At 30.4% G+C, this 13,148-nt stretch overlaps 1 long non-coding RNA gene across 3 annotated transcripts in view; it reads left to right on the top strand.

Annotated features, from left to right (window-relative positions):
• The first annotated feature begins 4,895 nt into the window (after positions 1-4,895).
• LOC104852906 overlaps positions 4,896-13,148 on the top strand; it is a 134,237-nt gene continuing 125,984 nt past the window's right edge. For all 3 annotated transcript variants that reach the window (XR_777614.1, XR_777615.2, XR_777616.1), the window contains exons 1-2: positions 4,896-5,063; positions 10,463-10,634. This is a non-coding gene — a long non-coding RNA (uncharacterized LOC104852906). The remainder of the gene's footprint in view (positions 5,064-10,462; positions 10,635-13,148) is intronic.

The following is a 13,148-nucleotide window of genomic DNA, read 5'->3' as shown; positions in this document are numbered from 1 at the left end:
TGAAAATAAAATGTTTGTAGATGGGGAGGGGAGGAGGGGGTGAAGGGAGGGCAGAGGTAAGGGGAAAAAATGAGAATCAAGACTTGTCATGTAGAGGTACAAGATCCCAACAATGAATGTAACTGTACTGTATCCCTGAAATGTACCAATAAACTCAATTAAAGCTGAAAAAAAACAATTTCAAAAAATAGTGCATTGACTTTTTAAATAATTAAAGGCTATATTCATTAAATTTTTGAAAAATTGTATTTAATTTGATTGAAATTTAATTTAAAAATTAAATTTATAAATTTAATTGCTTTTGAAGGATAAAAATTGAGAAACAGTAACAACATGGAAATATGTAATTTGGAGAAAAGTAACTTCACAGTCAAATGTAGAAGATCTTTCCTTACCATTGGCCTAAAGAAAGGAAAAATGTGAGTTTAAACTATTTAGTTATTGATCGTATGTGATGTAAATTGTGCTTTTATTAATTAATAAATCACTGAGCCAGGGATTTAGCTCAGGGTTTCCACCACCTGCCTTGCAAGCACAAGGACCAGAGTTCAATCTCAGGTACCAATCAACCAATCAATCAATCACTGAGATTTCCTGAAATTTATAATTGAGAAAAATTTCTATGCAAAGAATGATAGATTTCAGGTCTGCTTTTCCTTAGAGATGCTCACACAACTCAATACGTGGTTGTGTTATGCATACCTGGTGCTTGTTAGTTTGCTTATAGATGGAATCTCACAGGAAGGCCCCAGTGACGTAGATGTATTTTGAGAGAATGATGTCATGTTGAGATCAGTGATGGCAAACCTTTTGGAAACAAGTTCCCAAATCGCAACCCATGGATCCTTCGCAATTTGCCAGCACAGCAATTAAACCTGAATACTGAAATATTAGCTCAGAAAAGAAAAGAAAAATTCTCAGACATACTTTGTCATAGAAGAAAAAGAATGTACAAACCATAGGTTTGCCCCCACTGGTTTAGGTTATCCAATTTTAATTTTCACACTTTTGTGTTAAATATTTGAAATTTGGGCTGTTTAAGCTTTGATGAAAGTAGACAAGAGTATAATAATGGGAAATGGTTAAAATGCAAGTTTGTATGAAGACCATAGTGCAAGATTTGCTGTATGACTAAAAGAGAACTGGTAAAAAATATGTTTCTCAGAAATAAAAAATTAATTAAATGATGCATATTCTTTTTTAAACAACTTTTTATTTGTTAATGCCACATAAGAAATTTAAGCATGTTGAGCTTTTTAAAAAACACAAATAATGTATTTTAATAGAGAAGTCCTTCCCTCATCCCACCACCCCTGCCTGATCCCATTGACATTGTGAATTAAAATTCTAAGAGAAATAACCATTAAACAGTTTTGCGGAGTCCTTCATCCAGAGACCTTACATGATTAGGTAAATATTGCCTTCTTACAAAATTCTCTTTTCTATTTAAAAAACAAAACAAAATTTATAACCTTGATTTCTTATTACAAAAAAATTCAGTATAAACTTCAATATATTGAAACATGCTTTCCCCTCCCTCACAACACCATTATATATAGCATGGAAGAGTCAAGAGCAGACTGCCAATCTAGATAGAGCAATCTTCAATTTATACCAGAGACACAGTGGTTTGTTTACCCCTCCCTTCTCATAAGAACTTAAAAAATAGAAAACATATACACACTTACAAAACAAAACCCAAAAATATTTGAGACCCTTTCCAACAGTACACAGTTAGTTCAGTGTCAGTAATTCACATTTTGCAACAAAGTGTATGTATATGATTTCTTTTATAAAGCTTTCAGTGTCAAAAAGGAAATTAAGGCCATCAGAATCACAGCTTAAAAATTCACATAAAGCAAATATAAAAATATCCTGTGCTTCTGAGAAGAATTTACACTGTATACAGGATTACCATACTTCTTTCTACTGAGGAAGATGCTAGTCTTTTTAAGCTTTTCATTCTAAAATAAATGTGTGATATCATATATAAATGAGGACAAGTGGAGAGAGTTCCTAAAGTCATTATCTTAGGTTGAAATATCAGTGATAATATGAAATAAGCTATTAAAAATTGAACAAAGATGTTTTATTAAGTTCATGTAATTGATACAGATTAAAAGTATATTATGTAAACAACTTTTGCTAGAAATGAAACAGAATTATTGATCACTAAGCAATTATGTCAATTAATTATTTAATAACACTTGATTTTTTTACAGCTAACTAAATGTTTACTAACACAAATGTGTTTTCATGTGAGAATTTGAATTACTTTAAGAAAATACTTGCAAAGGCATTCTTGGCAGGAAATTTACCATTTTCACATAAATATACTTTTTATATGCACACATTATATATCCCTGTAACTATAGTCTATGGAAGACTACCCTCACTCTGACTCCAACACATTCCTGTATTAGATCTCAAAATTTGATTTGCTATGACTTATGAAAATAGTGCTACTTACTATTACAATAGGTAAACATACAGATTAATATCTGTCAAGGTGAGGAAGCACTTGGGCAGAGTCCTGGAAAAATTCCAAACACATAAAGTCCAATGATGAAGAGCTTTGACTTCCTCCTCACTTTGATGTGTGACAACTGCCCAGAATATTGAGCACTAGGGAAGCTTGTCTAATTTTTGGTGTCCAAAGATTTTATTAGGGTTCATTAACACTGGCACAATTAACCACCTAATTCAGTCTCCTGCCTCTCCTAAGATCCAGATAACATTGGTTGACAAAAGACATCTGAAATTTTGTTCTTGGGTCTGATAATCCCAATAGTGTATCACATTGCTACCCTCTTGCTGGGCCAAAGTATCCAGGAGAGTAAAGTTCAAAGCAACTTCCAAGCACTTCTATAGGCGTTTTTTAAAAAATCTATTTAAATGCCATTAGTTATCAGCTAAAGAATATTAAAAAGTAATTTATGAAGATAATTGAAATAAAAGATGAAGTGAAAAAATCTTGAAATTAGCAAAAACATATTCCCCCAAATATTGTATACTTTACAGTCTATAGGAGACATACTGTTTTATATATCGAGAATTACATTATTAGAGATATCTAATTTCAGATACCTACTTGGCATATTAAACAATCTATCTTATTTCAGATATCTGCCACCTTGGCATATTAAACAATTATAAATACGTCAAATGAAAGTTTCCACATATAAAACAATATTTACATTTATCATCTCACTGATTATTTATACACTGAAAGTCAGAATTCTGATAAGCATTCAATCCCTAAATCAAACTTTTAATAACATATTTTTGTAATATAATCATGTTCTCATTAACACAGCTAATTCTTATCATAAAATATCTTTATTTTTCCAGCTTCATAAAGTTAATATTTTATAGAAATAATTGAGTAGAAGGTAAAAGTTTAGAATTCAGTAAAATAAAATTGAGAATTTTAGTTAGAAAACAAAGGAATAAAGTCCTGAATGAAGTATTTGGTGCAAATAAGACTTAGTGGGGTATACACATTTGTGTTTTTTTTTCCCTCATTGAGTTTATTGGTATATTTTAGGTATGCAGGACAGTTATATTCATCATTGAGATCTAGCACCTTTACATGACAGGTCTTGGTTCTCATTTTTCCCCATACCCCTACCTTCCCTTCACCCCTCCTCCCTTCCCTATTTACAAAAACTTTGTTTCCATTTTTTAATTTTCTCATTTTTTTTCGTTTCCCTTATTTCCTTTCCCCTACCCTTCCCACTTCGCCTACACCATTAGCCCAATTCTTCCTATTTCACAGTTCTCTGGTGTGAAAAACTATAATTGTAAATAAGATCCTAATGGTATAATTCACATTTAATTATTTGACAAATATATTGGGCAGGATTGTTTTCATAAGAAAATTAATGTAATTCTTCATCAGATTAAAAAGTGTATGTCAAGTAGTACTTGTCTTTCTATGCCTGACTTATTTCATTTAACCTAATGATCTCCAATTTCATGCTTGCTATTAAAAATTTCATTCTTGTTTATAGTTAAATAATATTGCATCTTGTCTATGTATATTTTCTTTATCCATTCATCAGTTGATGAACATTCAGGTTGTTTCATTTCTAAACATGGGAGTAAATATAACATTATTTTGATAAACTGATTTCATTTGCTTGGTAGAAATGCTCTGATAGTAGTATTACTGCATCCTTTGGTATTTGTGTTTTTAATTTGTTGAGGAATCTCTGTATTGCTTTTCATATCAGCTGTACTAACTTACATTTGCATAAAGACTACACTGATTCATTTTTCTAAAACATCACCAGCACTTTTTTTCTCTCTTCGCTCCATTATATGTGGAATATAATCAAGCTGATTTCATACACGTAACCATACATGTAGAATGGTGATTATCAGAAACTGAACTACTATATTACTGTTAGGAATAAGAAATTCTGTTTTACTATTGCACAGTACAGTGACTGTAGACAACAGGTATGTAGGGTGTATTTCAAAAAGTTCAAAACAAAACAAGGATTTATACCAAAAAAGAAAGATAAAGACATTTTGACGATATTTGTTTAAACTAATTAAAATATTATACAATGTATACATCTATTAAAAACAAAACGAAACAAAACAAAACAAAAACCACAGTGTGGCCTGGGGATGTAGCTCACTGGCTCCGTGCCTCCTCGGTAAATTTAAGGTCCTGAGTTCTATCCCTGATACCGGGAAAAAACAAACAAAACAATAAATCCAGCAACAGGCCTCATATATGTGTGCATTTTGGTATTAGTTGAAAATAAATATAATTAATTTAAAGTGTGTCTCAACAACTGTGAAGGGTCTAAAATTCACCCTTAGCCTGTCACAATCTGCATGACGCTGGCAGAAGGAATGAGATCACAATGACAGATAAGGAGCTGTGTTACTCACAGCGCTGCAGGCGCCAAGAGATTCGTGTTCCCTCCGCGCTGCCTCCATCCCCGGAGGACACACTGTTTGTGTCTTTAAGATTATTTCCCACACGAGCATATATGGAAAAATAATCTGCATCAAGAACTGACACATCACACGGATTCGTGAAATTGGTGAGTTTCGTCGAAAAATCGTAAAATCATCATGATGTAACTAGCTTTTAAAACATTTTAATCCGAGGGAAAATGTGTTAGGTCATGAATCAATATAACTTTTTATCTTTATAAACTGAATATATTTTACACATAATAGTAACAAAAACTGAATTTAAACGGTTTTGTTCTGATTCTATTGCAGACCTGGGCTTTGATCTAATGTCTGTAGTGATATTTCCGCTAAAATTTTCCACTTAAAATATTTAATATGCAATCTATTAAAGTAAAAAGAAGAGCCTCACAATAAAAGAAGTTTCAAAATATATCCTACACACATAATATGAAGATCTTCATTCTAGGAGAGTGGTAAACAAATTTTACCAAATGCATTAATTCTATTTAAATTACAGAAAACTTATAGTATTAGCACATTTTTCAATATTTTACAATAACTTAAATAATGGAATGATGGAAAGGTACACTGCCAAATGATTAAATAGTTACTATATTATAAATACATGCATTTAAAATCAGATTAAACATTTTTAAATTGATATTTCTTAGGACATTGAGTAAAGCTTTAGCAGTCACAGTTCATGTATATTAATATAAAGGAGGGGTTTCCAAATTATAGCTGATGGTCTGAATCTGGTCTGACAGTTATATTTATAAGCTCCATAATTAAGATTGGCTCTGTATTTTAAAATTTGAAGCAAGAGCAACATAGACGACATGTAAAAGTCATATGAAGTTCAAATTACAGATTGCAGGTTTTATCAGAACACAGCCATGCTTAACATAGGGAACACAGCAGATGTTGCACTCCAATCAATGGCAGAGTCAATAGTTGTAAGGGAAAACATTTGATTCTCCAAGCTCAAAATATTAAAAGCTGATTCTTTAGAGAAAAACAAAGGTTAAGTTCATTTTCTAACTGCAAAGCATATGAACATGTGGTAATGTAGTTTGTACAAAATGTTGCGTGGGCTCTGTAGTATCTTTACAGTAAAATATCTTTCCTCATAATTTCTCACATAACTAGAGATAAGTACATAAAAAGCAATGTGAATGATAAATATGATTTTTCCCTCAAAGGCTTCTGTTATGGATGCTTGGTTCCCAATATAATGATATCTAGAAATGGTAAAGCTCTGAATTTCTACTTGGTGGGGTAATTAGCTCAAGGGGACACAACCTTCAGAAGGGATTACTGTCCTCTTAAGAAGACTGTTGAAGTCTCTAGGACTAGTTTTTGCAAGAACAGGTTGTCCTAACGCAAATTTGGCTTTCGTTCCTCCCTCATCCACCCTTGCTTCCGGTCTCTGTCTCTCACACTTGTACACACTCTCACGTTGTCTTGGTATTTATTCTCTGTGAGGCTCTCACCAGAAGCTGATTCTGGCAGCAAATACAAATATCTATAATACTGAGTTAAATAACTGTTTTCTGCATAAAGTATCTAAGGTATGTCATTACAATAATGTGAAATGAGTTAAGTCAGAGTCTACTCATTATCTCAAAATAATAAATAGAAAGTATCTTACTGAAAATCTGGAAGATATGCCAGTTTCCCGCATAAGACATTAGAAAATATTAAATAAGAATTATATTAATAAAAATAAAGTTGTGTCTGTTTTAATAATAGCAGAAATGTCAGGTCTCATGATTCATTGAGATAAATGAAAACTACTGAATTGTAAGTCTGGGCTTCTGTCTAATTCAGAGTAACTGCGAGGGAGTTAGCAGAATTGAGAAATATAATATACTTACAAATGTTTAAAGCACCTTCTCCATCCTAGTCCATTTTAAAAAATGATTATATTTTTAATTGCAGCCAGAAATTGAATTTACAATGTACTAACAGATTCCAGTGTAATTTAAATGGGACATTATGTCCACAATTAATAAAAATACTGTTTTGACAATGAAATAGAGAACAATTTTACAAATTCTTCTGCTGATAAATGTAATGTATTAATGGACATTTAAGGAATGAATCAATGAAAGAATTATATATGGACAACAGTGAAAATAAAATGACAAGTGAATTTTGAACTAAAATCTAAATATAGAAAAATGTGGTATAATAAACTATGAGTCCTGTTTCTTTGAGCCATCAAACATGTTAGGAATGAATAGTTCAGCCAAACTCATTAGAGATGAAAATAATGAAGATAAGAAATATTAGTAGCACTGTTAAAGTATAGTCTTCTCAGTTTTCTTATTTTTCTTGCATAGGCTGCCATGAAATTTGAACACTGTATCCCATGATTTTAATATGGCAGAGGCCCTTAATTCATAAAAAGACATTTAACTAATGTTATTTTTTTATCAGGGTTTTTCCAGCCACTCCAACTTAAACTTTTTAAATGAATTTATATCCCCTCGAGCAAATAAATATTAAATAAAAATATATGATCATAAGTAATATACAATGAAATCATGTGCTTATCCATAGCACTCCACTGAGTTCTGTGGTTGTATTACTCATGTTTAACTCACTCAAGCTAGAATTGCTAATTTTTAAAAAGTTATGTTGCATATGGGATTAAATGTTGAAAGGAGAGCATAAAACAAAATTAGGAAGTGATAAAAAAGGACTGATGCAATATAAAAATATATATTTCACGTATATATAAACTTTTAAAATATTTTCTACACTTGAGCAAATTCGGTTTCCTAACAGAGAAAGTAAAAATGCAGCATTAAATTAAAATGAGCAAATAGGAAAGGTAAATACTATTTTTGTGTACTACATAAGTGATTATCAGTTATATTGTAAATTACTAAGGACAAAAAATGATTGACTTTGGTATTAGAAGCTATTTATTTATCTGACCAAGAGTGAAACTACTTTAATCAATTTATTTTCTATGACGACCTTAAACTTTGAATAGCTTTTGAGTGGAAAAGTTTCAAATTATTAGGTATATGATAATCATGTGATTCAATATATTTAAAATTATTTTTTCAGTAAAGTATCATGTAAATTTGATTAAATTTTACAAAAAAGAACATATGTTCAAGCATCTGTTTATAGGATTTTTTGTATTTACACATTCAATAATATGATATGTATATATATTAATATTTTAAAATACTATATATGATGCATGAATCCACTATGCTTTCATAATATGCAATTGTTTTACTGTTATGATCATTGTAGTGCATATATGTGTGTGTTTGGTCAAGTACTAATTTAAACTTCCTTACTATCAGCATTCTATTTTACTTAATTAAATCTATTTCAGAATAAAAAAAGAAAAAGATGAAAAGCTGTGATAACTGACTATGAGAAAATGATTTACCATAAAGGACACTTTATGGTTGAATAGTCAAATTTCTCTTTAGAATAAAATTGTTTTTTCTGGAAAAATCAATACAAATATTATTATGAAATATTTCAACCATTACATGTAAGAGTAAATAGTCCTTAAAGTTAGAGGTACACATACCTAAATATACCATTTACACATATATTGGAAAAGGCAAGATTTCTGTGGTCTAGGCGACAATGGATTACTGAAGTCAGTATAAGGAAGAGATTTGTCAAGTTTTTAAAGAAGTGATTAATCAGAACTCTTGTTTTTTCCAAACCTAGTGGCTATTAGGTGTTCAAAATTCATAATTAATTAAAAAAATAGACATTTGAGGAAATCAGTTAATTAGTGCAGTACAGCTGGTATAAAACACTACTGGTGCAACTCTGATATCATTAAAAATTTGGCAAAATACCTTTAAAGCAATACCCATGGGAAAATGAAACAAATTAAGCAGCTAGGTTCATTTTTAAAGCCTAAGAAAATATAGAGGGCCCTAATTTTTCCTCTAAAGTTTAAAAGAAAGTAATGTAAAGAAGTAATCCAATGTTAACTGTAAATTTGAACATGGCATTTTACTGGCTCAGAATTGCACTGCTTTGCACAATTCATTTTTTTTCTTTAAACTTAAGTATTTTTATAAATTTTGCTAGTTTGGCTTTCATTTTTTTAATCGTATATGCTTGTGTTAGAATTTCAATTTTGTTTGGAATTGCCTTATGAAATATGTTGTATTCCAAAGATTATGGAAAATCATATATAAGAATAAAAAACATATATTTGGACTATATTGATGCTAATGATATTGTCTAATTTTATGAGATTTAACAAATTAAAACATGTTTATATAAAGATTATATTTTTCTCTAGCTTTCATTTTCTTTTAAATTTGATATATTTAGTACTCATCCATACTGAGACTTGTTACAGACAACATATATTTTCTGGGTATACAATATTCAAATGTAAAACGTTCTTATATTTGTTCATGCCTCATATTATTGGTAACCCCATTGTTCCATGCAGAATGGACAATAAAGCTTTAAACTTCTTAGAAAATATACAGTACTTATATTTTTCTGATTGATTCCTCCTATCATATTTGGATATATATCATATAATTTTTATAGCATGTGTTTATTTATTAATTTCTTTGCCATTAGAAAGCACTTCACCACTTAATTACGTCTTCTGGCCTAATTTTTATAACTTTATAAATGGAAGACTAGGTCATTAAATTTTAAAAGTTATTTTGTAAATAAATATTTTATATACATATATATATTACCATTTACACATAAATATATGTGTTAATTCCTCTAAATTTTTACATTTAATTTATATTGTGGTTATTAGTTTATGAAAATATTGTAAGAATTCTGTGTTTCATTGAATGAAATATATTATTTAGAAATTATTTAAATCCTCATACATATTTTTGGTGGAGTGGGTTGTTTATTTTTAGCAACATATATAGTATATTTTGTTTTGATTGTGTCTGTGACAGTTGTATATTATATATCACTAAAATTTAAGGATTGATTAATGACAGTATCCCACTGGAATTTTAAAAGATTTTAACATATATTTATGTTATATTCACCGATATATATTGTATATTTTATGCATTTTATGGTCTATGTTGTGACATGCACATATCAATAACACAAAATCTACTATTTCAAAAAGTTTTAATTATACAGTTTAAGTACATTAACATCATTATGGAACCATTGTCATTGGCATTTTTTAAATGTTCTTTGCTTATTCCATAAGTATTTGGGCAATTGTACAACGTATCCTTCAGAAAATTCTGTCAACATGTTTAATTCTTAATTTATATTATATTTATATCTAGTTTATTTATCAAATGCATGCATATGTTAAAATGTGGATAATTTAATATCTCTACACATAATTTGCTTAATTATTACTACATAACAATGCAAATTATATATTTTTACAGAACTCTTCTTGATATTTTCAAATTGTAGGGAAAAGCTGGGGTCCATATATCATAACTGAATTTAATAAAGTATACAAATGTAACAAATAAACTGTGATACAACATATTTTCTCTTTCTACCTTGACAGATTGTTAAGTACTTGCCAGGCTACACAAATTTAAAAATTATTGGATTCCATGAAATATGTTGGTAGAGAAAGTGTATGTGAGGATGGTGGTACCCTATTGACAAGTCTGAGTTCTGCTCCCCGTCAGTTTTTACCATCAGTTCTGCACTAAATCATCATACCTTGTTACCAGGTAAATAGCACACTTCTTGTTTTCATTCCAATCCTCAATGTCTTTTTATTAGGCTGTTCAGAACAAGGCTTTAATCAAAAGGCCATTGAGTGATGGAACATGGGCCAGAAAGACAAAACCAAGATATATATTTAGTGTGGAAATCAACCATTTCTTGGCATAACATCCTGTCCCAGTAAAGACAGAATAAAAGGTCTTGGTCATTGATATAACAGAGAAGAATAGGAGAACCCTCAGAGTTCTTGGGCATGCCTAAGACCAATTTCTTTCCTTGTATCAGTTCATGCATATTCTTGATTTTAGGTTTCATATGACTTTATACTTCATATATTTCTAATAAAAAATCTTAAATTTTATATTAAAATTTTTATACCATGTGATGCCTTTTCTGTAACTTAAATTTCCTGATATGTCTAAAATTAAACAAAAATTATTTTTAAATTAAGCATTACTTAATACATCACTGTATCTGATTCCTTATGCTTTGGAGAATTTTCATATAAACAAGATTTTCTTAGGCTTTTTATATTATAACTAGAAAATCTGGGCCATTACCTTTTTTATGAATACTATTATAAGTAGATTAAATATAACTTTTTATTATAAGGTTATAATTGGCACCACTCTCTTCTTTTAAAAAAATTTTGCTTACTTGATTTCCTTTCCATTAAATGACTTTTCAATATATTCTAAATTAATTTATCTTTTCTCATATGTATATATTCTATAGTTCTATAGTTCAGATGTATACTTTGTTCTGTGCAGTTTTGTGCATACTATTTAGTCAAATCTTATTCTAAAGTTTTTACTTGTTTGCAAATAAGTTATAGAACTCAACTTAGAACCCTTACCTTGCTTCTCTTAAGTGCATCTGGTATCTTATAGAATTTCTGATTTCACCATTGTGTAAAATTTTTATTATCAATGATTTTTAACATCCATGTCTAGAATTACTATATATAATACTAAATGTTAGCTACATACAGGTAAATACTACATTGAAGGATGAGTATACCTTTATATTTTTTCTTTGGATTTTTCCATTATGATATTACCTCCAGTCATATCTAGTAATTTTGTTTTAATAGTGGACATTAAGTATAAAATTAGAAAAGAAATTTTGGAGAGAACTGCTTTCTAGGCCTGTCCTATGGTGGGCAGTTTATGGAAACAAATGCACTTTATTTGGTTATGCATAGAATTAAGCCAATACTTGGTTTTCAGGTGTGTAAGAGCCTTTTATCTAAGGTCTTCCTTGATGGTGACATAAAGCTCTTAGATCTTAAACCAGTATCTTGGATGTTTGCCATACTCATCAATTTGTTGGCCCTGAACTCTGTCTTTTTCCTATCTTCATGAGAATGATTTGTTTCTCAATTTCACAAAAAAGTCACTCTTTCAACTGTCTGACCTTTTGATGGGTAAACTTTAGAAGTCGATAAATTTTCAAAGAGTAAAGGTGGCATGAAATCCTGAGTTTACTGCTCTGCCATTTTATTCCTATAATATTTTAAACTCTCAGTTCTTTACTGACAAAATTGACATTGGAAGCCTGAATTCTAAAGTGTTATTGGAGACAGTGAAAGCACCAGATCATTGTTACTTGAACTCTGTCTCTCCTTAGTAGTGACTCAACAGAAATACCAATATACAATTTAAAACCATGCCCTGCCCATTTCACAGGCAAAACTTGCCCTCACATATTAATATTTCAATTTCTAAAAACATTTTGGGTTGTTGTTTTAATGTACAGTCAATTTTTTTTTTATTTTGGAAGATTATTATAATAAAGTATATAAAACATAGCCAGGAGTAGACTGTATGAGGTTCATTGATTTTATATTTCAAAATCGTCCCTATCCAATGTGTTCAATATTCTTATGAATATTTATCATTATTTTATGTGGACATCTCATGCTGCTTTAGGTGCAGGTCTTGGAGTGATAGTAATTGCCACAATGATAAAATCTATGGAGTCAGGGTCCCAGCCAATAGCATCCGTGAGTGTGGGCGGATCTCAGGGAGAGGTGGAGTGGTCCAAACCATAGAGGCTGTAGGCAGATTCCAGCCAGGGATCTGTCCCAATCCCAGAGGCTCTGGAAAATCTGCCCAGGCAAGGCCCACCCAGGAAAAAGCTGCACTGGTGCAAAAGCTGAGGAACGTGATGGAATCCCAACATAGAAAACAAATGGAATCCACAAAACAGATGTAAACATATTTCCAAGAGATTAAAAACTCCATTGAAAGTTTATGCAGCAGAACAAGGCAATGCAAAGATAGAAATTCAGATATAGAAGATAGGATTGCAATTAGTGACCAGGAAAAGAAAATTTTCTTAAAAATCATAAGCGAACATGAGAAATCAATCCAACAGCTGCTAGATAATACAAAGATGAATAACACTGATCAGAGTCAATGAAGAAACAGGAGAGGGTTCCCATGACTTAAAAATATACTTTTTTTTTTTTTTTTTTTTTTCGGGGGCTTTTAACACAGGCCCTTTTATATTTGTAC

The sequence above is a fragment of the Fukomys damarensis genome, unplaced genomic scaffold (assembly GCF_012274545.1).
Source record: "Fukomys damarensis isolate Sample0158 unplaced genomic scaffold, DMR_v1.0_HiC HiC_scaffold_18, whole genome shotgun sequence".
NCBI lineage: Eukaryota > Metazoa > Chordata > Mammalia > Rodentia > Bathyergidae > Fukomys > Fukomys damarensis.
Note: the sequence above shows the minus strand (reverse complement) of the source record. Positions and strands in the feature narration are given on the sequence as shown.